Source organism: Physeter macrocephalus, chromosome 7 (genome assembly GCF_002837175.3).
Source record: "Physeter macrocephalus isolate SW-GA chromosome 7, ASM283717v5, whole genome shotgun sequence".
Classification (NCBI taxonomy): domain Eukaryota; kingdom Metazoa; phylum Chordata; class Mammalia; order Artiodactyla; family Physeteridae; genus Physeter; species Physeter macrocephalus.
The window spans coordinates 105433030-105450648 of NC_041220.1; the positions used below are offsets into that span (position 1 = coordinate 105433030).

The 17619-nt window shown below is 37.2% G+C and overlaps 1 long non-coding RNA gene across 5 annotated transcripts in view; it reads right to left on the bottom strand.

Annotated features, from left to right (window-relative positions):
- Positions 1-6090: 6090 nt before the first annotated feature.
- Positions 6091-17619, bottom strand: part of LOC102980905 (uncharacterized) — a 55936-nt gene continuing 44407 nt past the window's right edge. For 3 of the 5 annotated variants that reach the window (XR_008617849.1, XR_002891170.2, XR_008617850.1), the window contains 4 exons: positions 17373-17472; positions 13561-13678; positions 10619-10678; positions 6091-6410 (listed from right to left, as the gene is read on the bottom strand). This is a non-coding gene — a long non-coding RNA (uncharacterized lncRNA). The remainder of the gene's footprint in view (positions 6411-10618; positions 10679-13560; positions 13679-17372; positions 17473-17619) is intronic. The other 2 variants (XR_008617852.1, XR_008617851.1) reach the window with 2 other exon arrangements.

The following is a 17619-nucleotide window of genomic DNA, read 5'->3' on the forward strand; positions in this document are numbered from 1 at the left end:
TAATCTCCATCTCCAAGTCTGCTTCCCAAGGAACCAGTCTGTGATACTGGCTATTTGTATATACATGTCCTCTGCCTGGATAGTATTTCTGTTCTATCTTCACTTGCCAAACTCTATGCATTCTTCACATCCCAAGTCAAATGTCATCTAGATGCACATTTCAAATTTTCTCTATATCAACACATATTGCACTGCATTATAATTATTACTCAGACATTTTCCTTTCTTGCTAAGCTAACTTTATGTTCTGCAAGGATACTGTAGTAATTAGCTACTTCTGTGCAAAAAAATGCTATAATCTTAGTGGCTTGAAATAACACCTCTTTGTTATCTGGCAAGTCTGTAGGTCAGAAATCCAGATGAGCTCAATTAGGTTCTCTGCTTAGTGTCTTGTAAGACTGAAATCAATATGTCAGCCAGCCTGGGTGTTCACTGGAGGCTTTGGGGAGAATCCATTTCCAACTATGCAAGTTGGCAGAATTCAGTTCCTTATGGTTATAGGACTGGGTTCCTTGTTTCCATGCTGGCTGTCACCTTAGGGCCACTCTGCTTCTAGAAGCTGTCCCCTTGACTTCTCACATGGCTCTCTCCATCTTCAAAGCCAACAATGGTGCATCAACTCAACTTCTTCTTATGCTTTGAAACTCTGTGGCTTCTACCTCTATCTTCTTCTGCCACCAGCCAGAGAAAGTTCTTTGCTTTTAAGGACTCATGTGATTAGATCAGGCCCACCAAGATATTGTATTATCCCTTTTTCATGGTCAACTTTGCCTCATAACACAATCATTGGTGTGATATCTCACATTCACAGGTGCTAAGGATTAGAGAGAGTGTGGATTCTGGTGGCCTTGCCTAGAAATTCTGCCTACTGCAGATGGAAAGAAAATCTTATTGAGTATCCTTCTCCGCACCTAGCAGAGCTTCTGATGTAAAAGATAATTGATCCTTGTATTAATTTTTTTTTTAAATTTTATTTATTTATTTATTTATTGGGCGTGTTGGGTCTTCGTTTCTGTGCGAGGGCTTTCTCTAGTTGCGGCGAGCGGGGGCCACTCTTCATCGCGGTGCGCGGGCCTCTCACTGTTGTGGCCTCTCTTGTCGCGGAGCACAGGCTCCAGACGCGCAGGCTCAGTAGTTGTGGCTCGCGGGCCTAGTCGCTCCGCGGCATGTGGGATCCTCCCAGACCAGGGCTCGAACCCGTGTCCCCTGCATTGGCAGGCAGATTCTCAACCATTGCGCCACCAGGGAAGCCCCTTGTATTAATTTTTAGGTTGAACTGACATCAGTTTCACTGATTATTATCCTTTTAAATGCTCCGTTTTAGTTGCATGCGTAGTGAAAAAAATACCTCAAATAAAGAATTAAAATAACAATAAAGAAATGGATTGCAGTCCTTTCATGATGAACATTGATCCATAGACGAGATTAAAACTGGAAGAGAAACGTCACAAAATGGAAAGAAAGAAAAACCTCCTGAGAAATGAATGTGTAGTTTTGCAGTTTTGCATATTTTGCGGTTGAGTCCATCAACTTTCAAGCTCAATAATTAAATAATAATTATAAGTTGCCAAAGTTGCTTTATTGTTAATGCCTCAATTTGATTAATGACAGGAGGTTTCCTAAACTGGAATCTGCTTAAACTTCAAACAGGGATCTGGTTTGGAGCCGTAGGAAAGCGAGAATCACTAGACTGCCCCTAGAGTGTGCTAGGATGAATTCATGGTTTTGATTTGGAAATGAGGTTATTTTCATGCATGTATTTTTGTGTTTGTTTATGTACATCATCACAGTGTTTTCAGGGTTGCTGTCTCTCTACATACACTTATGCCAAAACTCTAATGCTTTTTTATGGCCTCCTTCCCTTCTGCTGATTGCAGCCTTCACTTCATTTTGTGTTTAGGCATACAAAGTGATGACAAAGGTGGACGATTGTTTCTGGCTGCAGCTCACCCAAATAAAACTGTTTCAATTGATTCAGAGCCCTGATGTCAGCCAAGACCCTATACTTCTTGACACTGCATTTTCCCCAGTAAATAATAAATCACTGTGTTTCCACCAGCAGCCTCTCTCCCTCCTCCTTTCTCTTTTCTTCCACCATTAGTCATGCTCGTGTAGCTCACCACCTGTCACTTGGCAAATTTCTGCAGATACTTTTACCCCAATAGAGGTGGATTTGTTTTCATTGAAGTTAGGAACACACCTGTGCTGACTTGGTCTGCAACTCACCAGCTGTAGTTCTCTTAAAAGCATTTTTTTTTTTTTTGGCTGTTTGTATATATTACAATCTGCTATTTCTTGGTATGGATTTTTCAAACACTTCTATCATTAGAATTTTGAATTTCAGGTGATGTAAATATGCTTCAGGACAAAATATATAAGTAGTTAAACACATAGTGGGTAATCTTGAAAGGGGATTAATGTTACCTAATTAACTTGTATTTAATTCATATACCATAGCTCCTTTAATTCTCCCAACAAATCTAATGAAGGGAAATTATGCATCATCCTTATAAATAGGCGAGAATGTAAGACTCGGGAGGAACAACCTGCCTATGTCATTCACCAACTGCCTTCAAAATCCTGAACTCCAAATCAGGAGTGTCTGATTTAAAGGCCTTGTAATTTTCCCTTTATATGTTGCATTTCCTACTTGATAATGCTGCTTTCTTTTACCTATTCATTCAACATGCGAAGAATCCCTACTACGTCCCAGAGAAGGTGCTAGTGACAAAGGTTTGTACAGGCAAACACACAGTCCTGTCCCACAGATGCTGGTAGGTCAGCAGAAAAAATGTTCATATAAATAATTATGATGCAGTTTTTATTAAAAGTTCTGTAACGGAAGTAAGTCTCAATGTAGGTCTATCTAGAGCTGCTCTTCCAAAGCAGTAGTGACTACTCATGTATGGTTGTTTAAATGATTAAAACGATTTTATATGTAAAGTTAGAATTCAGTTCCTTACTTGCACTAGTCACATTTCAAGGGTTTGACAGTCATGCGTGGCTAGTGTCTACTGAACAAGGCAGTGCAGATATAGAAAACTCCCATCTTGTACCACATTCTTTTGGACAGCGTTACGCTAGAGGATCAGAAACTCTTCGCCCAAAGTAGCTCTTGGCTGAGACATGAAGACTAAATAGGAGCTTTCAAGCAAACCAGCAGAGGCAAGAGATTTCAGGCAGAGGAAACAGAATGTGCCAAGGTAGGGATCTGACATGAGAAGACATAGATCATCTAGTGAGATGCAAGTAAATCAGAATAAACCTAAATGTTTAAAAGATGCCCTGGAATAGTGAGCATTAATATGGATTGACTGGAAGGCAGGGACCTCTCCACAGGTAATCTTCTATGTTATCATATAACATAGTATAATAGAGGATGGAATGTAGGTTGCAGGATGAATGTTGTATATGTATGTTATACATGTATGTTGTGGGATGGAATGTGAATTTCCTCCTGTGGGTCAGTAGTTTTCAAATCTTTTCAGTTACAGGCCTTTTTACTTTTCAAATAAAATATGATTCAGAATCCCTTGACAGAAGGCAGATAAAAATAGAACTGCTCTTTTAAAAGTCGTGTGGAAGGCTTTCCTCTCAGGCATACCTGGACCCCTAAGACATCCTCACTGAACTGAATGAACTCTGGGGCTCTGCAGAGCTAGTGGACACATCAGAGATCCACTGGACAATTTTGAACATGAAGTGGATGATAGGATACTATGTATTGGGATTATCACCCTGTACAGTGTGGAGGACTGGTGGGTGCAGGTAAAATGGATGCCGGGATGGATGACTACAAAGGCATGGAAATAGATGAAGAAAAAGATGGTAAACAGCATTTTTAACTAGGGCAGAAAGAATGGTCTGAGGATCTGAAGGAATCTAGAATACAAGGAAGAGAAGAAACAGACCCGCTCCCATTTTTCCACCTTGGGCAATTTGCTGGCTGGTGGTATCATTTTTCATAATGTGGAATTCTAGGGTGATATTTTACTTATTGGATGATTGGTTTAAATTCTCTAGTCCTCAAAAAATAGCAGGATGGGGAGCACAGTGGTTTACATTTAAGCCTTGAGTTCCCTCTGGCTTTGACTGAATGCTCTGTCATTCTGTCAAAGCCAGAGGGGATATCACAAAAATCCTTTTATTCACTTCAGTGAATAATATATGTCTTATTTCTTTATTCTTTCCTATAGCAAACACCAATCAGAAGCATCTGAAACAAACAGACCCCAGAAACTAGAGTCAAAAGGAGCATTTTGTCAACTGATTAGATAGCAGTTAGTTTAATGCTAACATTAATCAGGGTCTGATTGCTCCATTGTGAGGAACAAGAACCGTGTGCAGAGACTAATAAACAAGATCTGTTTCAGAGTGTTTCTGTGGAAACCCCCATGCGGTAATTAAGAACACCAAATGAAGGTTATTGATCCGTTGTGTTATTGAGAAACAATATAATTGATATTTCAGATCTTAATTGTTGGTTCCAAAGTAAAAGAGACAGTTTGTACAGATCATTAGTAACAGTCTTTTTTTATTGTTTTTACCATTTAAACCAAAATATGGAGTTCAAATGTTACTCCCATTCAAATAAACATTGATTTAATTGTCAAGCAATCTTTATTTGTAAGTGTTTAAAATGATCATCCTTTGGACAAATCTGAGCTTTCTTGTCAGTTTCCATGCCTGAGATTTGTTGAATGAGGTTTTTCATTTCACCTGTCTGGACCTCATCATTCTCTTTTGCAAAGTGGCATTTTTAATACCCACATCACAGGTTTATTGAAAGGATTCAGGGAGAAAGTCAGTATCGGAGAGTCAGCGCAGCATACTGTTTAGGAGCAAAGACACTGAATCCAACTTCTGTGTTTCAAACACAGCTTTGCCACTTATTAGCTGTGCAAACTTGGACACATTAGTTAACCTCTCTGTTCCTCAATGTCCTCTTTAAAGAGGGATAATAGTAATAGGCATCCATGACAGGGTTAGAGTGGAATGAAATGAACACATGAAAAGTTCTTAGAAGAGGGCCAGACAGATTATAAGCATAATATAACCGTTAATTGTTTTTACTGCTATAATTTGAAAGTGTTCAGGCACAGAGTTAATTCTTAGTAAATATTAACTGCACCACTCTCCCTTCTACAGTAATTCAGTAGCTGTAGGCCTTGCCTTTGCTTCCTATGGAGCAATGAGCTGTTAAGGAGGAAAATAGAAGGAAAGATTGTTGGTCTGCATGCCTTACCCTTTTGTACACAAAACTTCAAAAATTCATCCTTTTGTCTAATTCCTAAATATGACTAGACAACACAGAAACACCTGAAATGTGAAGAAACCATGATAAAGACTGCGATGAATTGGCTGAAGAATAAAGACTCTAGGAGAAATAGATTGTTCTAACAGGAAACAGATTCTAATTAGTACCCTGACAAATCTAAGGACACGTTGCTATCAAAAAATAAGAATCAGTTGCCATGAGAAGCAAAGCATAAAACAACAAAGAAGAGTTTCTTTGGAGCTGAAAAATATATATGACAGATAAAATTAAAGGAAAAACATATACATGGGTTGAAGATTAAGTCAAATAACTGGCTCAGAACCTAGAGCTAAAAAGATAGAGAAGAATTTGAGAGAAAAGATGGAAGACAGTCCAATGGGCCCAGCATTGGACTCAAAGGAATTCTAGAAAGGAGTAACGGTGATGATGGAGGGGGTGGGGGGCGGTGAGTGGGGAGGATATTGCCAAATAAATAATACAAGAAAAGTTTTCTGAACTGAAGGAAATGTGAATCCTTGAAAGGAAAGGCTCTAAATCATAAGATATAACTACATATACACTGAAATGTCTAACAATAGAAAATAAATAAAATTAAAATGGAAAATACTAAGTGCTGGGGTTGATGCAGATCAACAAGTGCTCTCATACACTGCTGGTGGGAAAACAGAAAGGTATATCCACTTTGGAAAACAAGTGGCAATATCATATAAAGTTAAGCATGTAATTATGTTGTGACCCAAGAAATCTTACTTTCAGTTATTCACACAAGAGAAGTCAAAACAGATGCCCACACAAAAGTCTGTAAATAAGTGTTCATGGTAGCTTTATTTATATGATATCAAAAAAAAAAGCAACCCAAGTGATCATCAGTTCATCAGTTGGTGATTGGATAAACAAATTATGGTACATCCAAACAACAGAATATTACAGAAACCAAAAGGGACAAACTACTGACATATTCAACAATGTGAATAAATCTGAAAAGTATTTTAATGAATTAAAGAAGACACAAAGGGCTTCCCTGGTGGCGCAGTGGTTGGGGGCCTGCCTGCCAATGCAGGGGACGTGGGTTCGTGCCCCGGTCCGGGAAGATCCCACATGCCGTGGAGCCTGCGCGTCCGGAGCCTGTGCTCTGCAACGGGAGAGGCCACAACAGTGAGAGGCCCGTGTAACGCAAAAAAGAAAAAAAAAAAAAAAAAAAGACACAAAAACCTACATACAGTTTGATTGCATTTGTATGACATTCTCAAAAAGGCAAATCAATAGAGACAGAAATAAGATTAGTCTTTTCTAGGCATGGGAGATGAAAGATTGGGGATTAAGAAGAGGCATGAAGTGCTGGAAATATCCTGTACCTTGATACAGTGGTAAATTTATAATGATATGTGTTTGTGAAAGCTTATCAAAATGTTCTTCAAAAATGGATAAACTTGTATGTGAATTCCCCTTTAATAAATATGAATTCAATAAAAATAAAAAGGCCTACTGAGTAACAAGCAAGAAAATTTTTAAGACCCACACTGGATATGTCATTAAGAAATTTCAAGAGTGATGTCAACAAGATGGTAGAGTAGGAAGTTTTAGAATCTTCTTGCCCCTACAAACACACCAATTCAGCAACAATTCATGGACAAATTATATTTGTGAGAAATCCAGAAATTAGGTGAAAGACTCCTGTAACCCAGGAGAATGTGAAATCAGACTCACAGAAGACAGTAGGGAGGTTCAGACCACCTTCTCACCAGAGGACCTGCCCCTGGCACAGCATCAAATGATCAGATCTTTCTCCAGGATAGATAACATGTTAGGTCACAAAACAAGTCTTAAAACATTTAAGAAGATTGAAATCATACCAAGTATTTTTTTTCTGACCACAATGGATTGAAAATAAGAATTAATAGCAGGAGTAAAATTGAAAAATTCACAAATGTATGGGACTTAAACAACATACTCTTGAACAACCACTGAATCAAAGAAGAAATCAAAAAGGAAACAGAAAATGCTTTGAGAGCCAGGAAAATGAAAACACAACATACCAAAAACTTAAGGGATGCAGCAAATACAGTATTAAAAGTTCATAGCAATAAATGCCTATATTAAAAAAGAAGCAAGACCTCAAATAAACTACCTAAATTTACATCAAAAAGAGCTAGAAAAGGAAACCTAAAGTTAGCAAAAGGAAAGAAATAACAAATATTAGAGCAGAAATTAATAAAATAAAGAATAGAAAAACAATAGAAAAAAATCAACAAAACTGAGAGTTGGTTTTCAAAAAAGATAAGCAAAATTGACAAACCCTTAGCTTAACTAAGAAAAATGGGAGAAGACTCAAATAAATGAAATCAGAAATGAAAGAGACATTACAACTAATACTACAGAAATAAAATGGATCACAAGAAACTACTATGAACAATTATAAGCCAACCAATGGGATAACCTGTAAGAAATGGATAAATTCCTAGAAACATACAACCTATTAAAAAAGATCATGAAGAAATAGAAGGTCTGAACAGGCTTATCACTAGTATGAAGATTGATTCAGTAATCAGAACCTCCCAGCAACAACAAAAATCCCAGGATCAGATGGCTTCACAGGAAAATTCTATCAAACATTTAAAGAAGAGTTAAAGCTAATCCTTCTCAAATTCTTCCAAAAAACTGAAGGGAATGAAACATTTCTAAAATCATTTTATGAGCCCAGCAATACCCTGATACCATAGCCAAACAAAGATACAATCAGAAAAGAAAACTACAGGCCAATATCCCTGATGAATATAGATGCAAAAATTCTCAACAAAATACTAGCAAACTGGATTCAACAGCACATTTAAAAAATCATACACCATGACCAAGTGAAATTTATCACTGGGATGCAGGGATGGTTCAACATAAAAAAGTTAATTAATGTGACACAATACATGAGACAAAGCAATGGATAAAAACCACGTCATAGTGCCAATAGATGCAGAAAAAGTGTTTGACAAAATTCAATCTCCTTTTATAATAAACACCAACAAACTAGAAATACAAGGAAATTACTTCAACATAATAAAGGCCATATATGACAAGCCCACAGGTAACATCATACTCAACAGCAAAAGACTGAAAGCTTTTCCTCTGAGAAGAGGAATGAAGCAAGGATGCTCACTCTCACCACTTCTATTCAACATTCTACTGTAAGTATTAGCTGGAGTAATTAGACAAGAAGAAGAAATAAAAGGCACACAAATTAGAAAGAAAGAAGTAAAACTGTTCCCATTTGCAAATGCCCTGATCTTATATATAGAAAACTATAAAGACTCCATTAAAAAACAAAAACAACAAAAACTTTAGAACTAATAAACAAATACAGTAAATTTGCAGGATACAAAAGCAAAATGGAAAAAATCAGTTGTATTTCTATACACTAACAAAACAAGTTATCTGAAAATAAAATTAGGGAGACAACCCAACTTACACTGGCACCAAAAAAGGATAAAATACTTAGAAATAAACTTAGTTAAGGAGGTGAAAGAATTGTACACCAAAAACTGGAAAAAATTGATGAAAGAAATTAAACAAGACACAACAAATAGAGAGATATTCTGTGTTCATGGATTTAAAGACTTAATATTGTTAAAATATCGATAGTACCCAAAGCGATTTACAGATTTAATGCAATGACTATCAAAATTACAATAGCATTTTTTACAGAAATAGAAAAAAAATTCTAGAATAGAATGGAAAATAATTCCTATGGTACCACAAAAGACCATGAATAACTAAACTGACCCTGAAAAAGAAGAACAAAGTTAGAGGGATTACACTTCCTGATTTCAAAATGTATTACAAAACTACAATAATCTAAACAGGATGGTACTGGAATAAGGACAGACATATGGAACAATGGAACAGAATAGAAAGCCCAAAATAGATCTATGCATTAATTGTCAACTGATCTTTTATACAAGGGTGCCAAGAATACACAATGAGAAAAGGATAATCTCTTCAACAAATGATTTTGAAAAAATTGGATATCCACATGCAAAAGAATAAATTTGGCTCATTTTCTACAATACATAAAAATCAACTGAAGATAGATTAAAGACTTGAAATAAACTGAAATTTTTCTAGAAGAAAACATAGGGAAAACTTCACAATATTTATATTAAAAATGATTGCATTGATATGACACCAAAACACAAGCAACAGCAACAGAAATAAACAAGTGGGATTATATCAAATTAAAAACTGCATAATCAGGGAAACAATCAACTCAGTAAAAAGGAAACCTATGGAATGGATGGGAGAAAAATATTTGCAAACCATATGTCTTAAACTGCTTATTATGCTATAACAAAATACCATAGACTGGGTAGCTTATGAATAAGAGAAATTTACTTCTCATAATTTTATAGGCTGGAAATCTGAGATCTGGGTGTCAGCATAGTCAGATGAGCGCTCCCCTTCCCTGTTGCAGGTTTTTCCTTGTATCTTCATGTAGCAGGAGGCATTAGGGAGCTCTGTGGGATCTCTTTTATAAGAGCACTAATTCCATTCATGTGGGGTCCTCAGTCCTCCCAAAAGTTCCACCTCCTAATACCATCATATTGGGAATTAAGGTTTCAACATATGAATTTTAAGGGATTACCAACAGTCAGACCACATCACACACATCTGATAATGAGTTAATCTCCGAAATATATAAGGAACTCCTACAATTCAATAGTGAAAAACAAACACTTAACCTGATTTAAAATGGGCTAAGGACTTAAATGAACATTTATCCAGAGAAGTCATACAAATAGCCAATAAGTAAATGAAAAAAAATTGTTAAACATCACTAATCACCAGGGCAATACAAATAAAAGCCACCATGAGGTATCACCTCATACCTGTCAGAATGGCTATCATCAAAAAAACAAAAAGACAGCAAGTATTGGTGAGAATGTGGAGAAATTGGAACCCTTTTAAACAGTTGATGGAAATGCAAAATTCTACTACTTCTATGGAAAATAGTATGGAGGTTCTTCAAAAAATTAAAAATAGAACTATCATATGATCCAGCAGTCACACTTTTGATATTTATCCAAAAGAATGGAAATCAAGATCTTGAAGAGATATTAGCACTCCTATGTTCATTGCCGCACTACTTACAATAGTCAATATCTAGAAACAACCTAAAGGCCCAATTATAGATAAATGGATAAGGAGACTATGGTATATACATACAACAGAATATTATTTAGCCTTTAAAAAGGACATTTTGCAATACTGAATAACATGAATGAACCATGAAGACATTGTGCTACATTTAAAAAGCCAGCCACAGAAAAACAAATACTGCACGATTTCACTTACAGAAGGTATCTAAAATATTCAAGTTCATAGATCAGAGAGTGGAGTGGTCATTGTCCAGGGCTGGAGGGAGGGGAAAATAGATAATTACTCATGAACAGGCATAACATATCAGTCAAATAAGATGAATAAGCTCTAGAAATACACTCTACAACATTGTAACTATAGTCAACAATAATGTATTATACACTTAAAATTTTGTTAATAGGCTAGACCTCACTTTGTGATCTTACTACAATAAAATAAAATTTAAAAAAAGAAATTTCAAAACACTAATGAGTAACCAAAGTATTAACAATCTTATATAGAGAAAAATAGGTTACCTACAAAGAAATAAAGGACAGAATATCTTGAGACACATCAAGAACACAGGATGCCAGAAAACAATAAGGAGAGGATATAAAAGTTTTAAGGGAGAAATATTTTTAAATTATTAATAATTTATTAAATAATTTATTTAATAATAATTTATTAAATAATTTAAATAATTTATTTAATAATAATTAAATAATTTTCCAATCCAGAATTGTATATGCAGCCCAACTGTCAGGACAGATAAGAATTAATGAAGTGTATAACCTAAATACCCACTCTTAAGGAGTTACTTGAGAATGAAAATTAAAACTAAGAGAAAGACATGGCTTCAAAAAAAAATAGTGAATTTAAATCAAGACAGCAGTAAAAGGAAGACCAGAGAAGAGGGTGCTATGAAACCATTTTAGGGAATATACAGTCCAGATTCAATCAGGACATAGAAAGAAGGATGCAAAGGGAAAAAAGAATTAAGCAGAGTAAGAAGAAAAATGCTTGAAAATGTAGAGTGGGAAGAGTGACATCACTAAGATGGTGACATAGTTTATTCCCACCTTTGCTCCCCCACACCCCACAAGAAGAACAACTAACAACTATTAATGGACAAGACACCACTGAGAAAATTCTAGAATTTGGTGGTGAGGCTGAGGCACTCCCTGCACCACAGAGACTGAGAAAGAATGGGCATAAGACCAGGGCATAATTTTCAAGAAAATTTTTAAAAAACAAAAGAAAGTCTACTGGAAACTTTCAGAAAAACAAAATGGCATAAGGGCATCATAATCTTTACTTGAAGCAAACCTGTAATTTTGGAACAGAAAGTAGGCTTTGAGAGGAACATTCAAGTGGATTCTAAGCACCCCTCCCCACAAATTGCCATACACAACATGAGGAAATAAGGGAAGATTGAAGATGTGTCAATTTAAAGAGTTTAATGCTGAAATCACACAAAACAAATGTCAAAACTCACTCAAAAAACTAGCTGAGGTAGGAAATGAAACTTAGCTGAATTACATGTTTGTAAAACAAAAATCAAATTTGAGTAATTGCTGTAGAAAATTGATCTGATGTGTAGGAGTTAATGTTTTCTCTTTTATTATCGCAACAAACGAGGCATGTAAAATAAATTAAATATGAAATTATGCAAAATTAAAACAAGGATTTGGTGTATGTGACATAAATTTTGGAAAGCATAAACATTACATGTTTCCCCACTTCCCCCATCATTCAAGTTAAACTGTTATACAGAAAGGGTGCCAAGTTTATCCGTGAACCTTTGTATATCATGTTCCCTGGGCCTCCCTACCTCAGCACACAGCACTGTGCCTCTTGGTGTAACAGAGTTTGAGAACTTGTCTTAACATGATCTTCATTTACTGACTTCAGTCATTGCCAGCTGGCACTGATTCTGTGAGTACACATGTTCTTTTTTCAAAAATCTCTAGCTGAGTCTCAAGGTATCATATTGGCTCACCAGAATGAAGATTATTTTAAGACCAGAGGAAGGTTCTTTTTCTTTATTAAATTCTTTCAAAGAGATCTTTTCTATTGGAAAATAAAAATCTTACTGAATTAAGCAGCCTTGCTGGTCTATGTTACTGTTCACAGGTATCTAAATCACGGATATTATGTTCCTCAATCCACTTGAATTGTGTATATCCCAATAGTTATCTCAAGTAAGGAAAATGAAGGTGGGATTTACCTAAAATGCCATAGTTCCCTTATTCAGCCATTCATCCTTCATGTGATGATTAGTTATTTAGTACCTAATACTACCAGGCATGGTGCTGCATCGTGGGGGTACAATGGTGAGCAGATTGTTATGTAATAAGATTTGTGTCTGGGAAAAAGAAAAACTTAGTTGGCTTCAGGGTAAACAGGTTAAAGAGTAAAAAGAGCTGAGAGTAGAAGGAGATTGGATGCCTAATTGGCAGATAACCCACAAGACATGATGCTGAGGGAGGGAAAGAAGGATGTATTGAGGTCACCTCCTAAGTGTCAAACTTCTTACCCAAATGATGTTCTAAGGAGAGCTTCCAACAACCATCCTGTTGGGGTACTGGGGAAATCTTTTTTCAGGAAATCCCTGAAAAGCCTCTCATTAGGATGGGGTATTGCCACAGGCACTTGGCTTATCTCAAGAGCTTGCATGTTCCTAAATTCATTCAAGACTCGCTAATTACACTTTCATATTTTAAGCCTATTATGGAAGAAATTCAGACTACATGGGTGTTTGCTACAAGCCAAAATTTGCTCAAGATAAGCCAGCAGTAATAACTTAACATCAGGCCTAGTGACTCTTGAACATATTTAAACCTTGATGATTTAAGGGGGAAGGTGGTTAATAAACATTTCGGAGTTTTTTCCAGATGGAAAACAAACATTTTCTTTTTCAAATTTCCCTTAAACTTATCGTTATTTGGCAGAAGTAGTCAAAATAAATGTACCATGCTTCAAAGGAGCAAGCACATAAGAGACCAGATAGCAGCAAGATGAATCCTCTTGTCTCAGCAGGCTTATGCTCTGAACACAGATGTTTGGGAAATGAAGGGTGGACACTTGTGATAATGTATTGCATCCTTTCTTTGACCTCAAGATAAAAGCAAACAAGAGAAGCAAAATGTGCCACTCACCAGTCTATAAAAATGAAAACTGCCACACGGCTCTGGTCTAGCACATGAATTCTGTCTTTGCCTGAAAGACGGAGTATTTTCATCAGAAAGCCAGCTATTCCTTGTTCTGGTATGCTTTCTTGTGAAAGAGGCATGGAATTAGGGAACAGGAAAGAAGGATTTTACATTTCATTTAATTTAGCTAATACTTCAGGCCACATTCACTGAGTTGTTCCACCCTTCTAAAAAGATAAAGAAAAATGAACACTTACCCAGCTTCCACTGTCACAAACTTCGGACAAATGTCTTTACTACTGCTCTCAGCAATCTTGTGAGGATGCAATTATTTTCCCCATTTTCAGATGAGGAAACCAGAGTTTGGCAAAGTTACATAACTTGCCCAGCATCACATAGTCAAGCTTTAGTATGGCCAGGACCAAAATCCAAATCTAATTCTGAAGCTCATGGGGTTGCCTAAATCTCACTCCTTTTCAGCAGTAGGTGCTGTATAAAATACAAAGCTGTATGGCTACAATAAATATAAATAAAACAATACAAGAATACAAGAAGATGGCTCACATTTGAATATTAAGCCATGTGACGCTTAGTGTAAAGCTACAAGATTTCAAAGATGAAAACCCAGGAATGTGTAGTGAAAGGAATATGATCTTTGGGATCAAAAAGACCCTAGTTCTGTAATGGGGGAGAACAAATCTGACTCCATATTAGATCTGTCTCTTTTACTTTAACCTTTGTATTCTATTGCTTTTGCTTTGAGTTAAGAATGTTGCCTATAGCCTGAAATATACAGGATAGCCTATTCTCAAGGCTCTGACCTCTAAGGGTATTACACTTTTCCATTCATACAGAGATAAAAAGTTGCAGAACAGAGAATAACACTTGTTCTATTGGAGGTTTATAGGAACATCGTGACCAGACCTACTGAACAAAAGATTCCTGCACCAAGAACTTTGCAACAACCAACAATGCCCCTCCCTTACCTTGCCTTTAAAAATGCTTTGCTGAAAGATTTCAGGGAGTTCAGGGTTTTCGGGAGGCATGAGGCAGCCATCTCCTTGCATGACCCTGCAATAAACCTTTCTCTTCTCCAAATTCTGACGTTTTGGTATTGTTTGGCCTCATGGTGCATTGGGAACACGAACTTGTGTTCGGTAACAGTTGAGTCTCGGCTCTCACCCTTACTTGCTCTGTGACCTTGAACAAATTGCATAACCTCATAGCTGCAGGTTGCTTATCTAAAAAAAATAAAATTTTCCCCATATCATAGAGTTTTTGTGAGAATTAAATGAGATGATATGACTAAATTACTTGACAGTATGCCTGGTCCACAGTATCTGCCCCCAAAATGTCAACTTCTTGTCACCTCAAGCTAGTGACACCCAGGAAGAAAAGTTGAAGAAAAATTCATTAACCAAGTTAATATCTGCACGGCAAGTTGAAAGAGTGCCTATGATAAAATTATGTGTAGACTCATGTATATGTACACACACATACATGCACATTTAAGTTTTATGTTTGCTAGAAAACAAGCTCATTTCAAAACTGTGCTATTGTTCTATCAGAGACCTGTTTTCCCAGTGCTCTGCCAGAAAAAAATGTAAATTTCCTATTAGTGTCACCAGCATGATGCGTGATGCATACTTGTACATTTCCAGCCCAACTCCCAGAAAGAATGAGTGTAAATGCAGCAATTAGCAGACTCTTATTCCAGGCTTCAAAACCTTATCTGCAGTACTTATGATCACAGAATCGACACTCAAACACAGTTTTGCAAGGAAGGAGCTTATCTCTGATTAAATAAAAACTATTTTCCATTTTTAAAAAGTGATAAACACCAATTATTTAAAAAAAATTGAATATACTCCTCCCCCAGAAAAGTATCTTAGTGCTCCCAAGAGATATTGTCTCTTCCTGTAATGGTTGTTATGCAGAGTTTGATTTCATTTTTATAATTTTATCATAGAGACCCTACCATTTTACCCAGGCTTTTCCTTCAATATCGCAAAGATTATTTTTAGCAGAGTGGTTAAATCTCTGAAAACAAACTGTGATATCCAGGATATCCCTGTAACCTGCTCTGTATCCTTGATCTGGGCACTAAAACTCTGTAAGCCTCAAAGTGTCACATACAAAGTGAGGATAATAACAGCCATCAACTTATTACAGGGCTGTGTAAGGGTAAAGTGAGATGATCTGATACCTACCAGTGTTCTTGGTCTTCCCCAATCAATAGAAATTGATCAGAGGCCAGACAAGAAATTTAGGCAAGGCTTTACTGGGACCCCTGCTGCAGCCGTAGGGAGAAAGAACAAGCAACAGTTTCCCTTGGCCGCTCCCTGAGGGGATGGTGAGCTTGTTCCTTATATGGGGTGAGGGTAGAGGTGTGTCCTTGGACCAGAAGGATGGCTTAGGCGGTTTGCCCACCCCTTTGGTGGTGTTGAGTGCAGGGGGCATATGCAATATTCTGTTTTTGCTCCTGGCTCTTCAGAAGTGGCAGTTGGGGTTTTTTTCTGATCTTTTTGTATCTTGTTGTCCCTAATTTACACCAACCGCACATGCACACAGTTATTTTTAGTCCCTTATAATCTCTTTGTATTTTGTTGCTTGAGGAGACATTTGTCCAGTTACAAGCACTGCAGCAAAGGGGTCCAGGTCCCAGGTCCCAGCCTGTCTCAGATCCATGTAAAACTCTTTGGAGAATACTGCATAGAAAGTAAGAACTCAATAAAATTATTATTGCTTACATCTAGGAGGACTTTTTTTTTTTATTGCAAATGACACCAAAAAAATCAACTGACTTCAGTAAATGGAATCACATTTACTTCCAAAATGGAAAGTCCAGATGGAGACCTGGCCAGAGAGTCAATCAACGGAGTGGCTGTTACTCAGAGACAAGCCCTTCCCGTGGCGTGGCAGGTTGGCTACAGTGGAGCCGGCGCTGGTCCCATTCCCCACAACCCCAAGGTCAGCAGAGGGGAGCCTCTTCCTGTTAGCACGTGCACAGGTCCTAGGAGTCCCTCTGACTGGACAATTCTGGGTCACTTGCTCATCCCAAACAATGACAATTGCTGGGAGAATTTCAAGCTCTGATTAACTAATTGTGGGAGGTCAATTTATAGTCCCCCAAATATGTTCACTGATCCCAGGAACCTATGAATATGATACCTTACATGGCAAAAGGGACTGTTCAGATGTGGTGAAATTAAGGATCTTGAGGTGAAAAGATTACCCTGGATGATCTGGGTGCGCCCAGTGGAATCACAAGGGCATTTATAGGAGGGAAGCAGAAGGAGCAGTGGTCAGGCAACATGAGGATGGAATCAGAAATTAGAGTAAAGTAACCACAAGCCAAGGAATGCTGGCAGGCTGTATAAACTGAAAGAGACAGGAAACATATTCTCTCCCTGGTACCTCTGAAAAGAACCAGCCCTGCCTTCTGACACCATGATTTTAGCCCCATGAGAACCATTTTGGACTTCTGACCTCCAGAATTGTAACCCTCTAAGTTTGTGATCATTTGTTACAGCTGCACCAAGAGAACCCAATAGGCCAGTCTTGGGTCACAATCTTCACTCCCTGTGTACTCAGATCACATGGATAAGAATGGAGGAGGACTAATTCTCCAGAAGGAAAACAGAGGTTCTGTTATCAGAAATGAATGAGTATGGGGGTAAAGTCCACAAGTCCGTGTATCAACGTTGTCCTTGCTGCTGCAGCTTTTTGCTGTTGATATTCTTTTTTAAAACATTCTGCACAAACAGCAGTACCATAGCTGACTACATTTTTGAGTAGCTTTGCCATAGTATACTTACTTCATCTTCTATACTTGTATGTTGGATCCTTGAAAGGAGGTATTTTTCTTTGTTCATCCTGGACACACATGATGTTGAAATAACAATAAGGTGGGGTGATCTGTGTAGCAAGTTGGCAGGTTATTTTCCTATTAGTGTTGATCACATGACGAAAGGTATCTAATGGTAGTTATAACCATGATTGGACAATTGCAAAACAAACTCAGTTCTGGAAACGTAAGTGCTAGGCCTTCTTCTTTCACTAAGA